Consider the following 402-nt stretch of genomic DNA (forward strand, 5'->3'; position numbering starts at 1 on the left):
TTGAGATACAGACACACAGAAACAGATACTGAAAATACGAGGTGCTCCCACGTGTGTTTGTTCGTACGTGTATGTGTATCAATCTATTTTCTCATTTTTCTTCTTTCTCTTTCCCTCTCATCATGTCCCTCTGCTTCGCCCTGCCAGCCCCCCATGTGGCCATAAATCACTCACGCTCTCCCTTCCCTCTCGTTAAAAACACCGGAGAATTTAGCATTTTCGCGACAATTTCTGTTACTTGTCCTGAAAATACTGCGCCACGAGTCCTATAACTTTGATGCAATTTGCTTGTACAATATTCTCTTCCAGAGGGGAATGCGGGAATCATTCGTCCATAAACCTGTATAATTTACCGTACTTACATGACACTGTATAAATTAGTAAGATTGCGAGCGCTTAATT

The sequence above is a fragment of the Penaeus monodon genome, chromosome 23 (genome assembly GCF_015228065.2).
Source record: "Penaeus monodon isolate SGIC_2016 chromosome 23, NSTDA_Pmon_1, whole genome shotgun sequence".
In the NCBI taxonomy this organism is placed as follows: Eukaryota; Metazoa; Arthropoda; class Malacostraca; order Decapoda; family Penaeidae; genus Penaeus; species Penaeus monodon.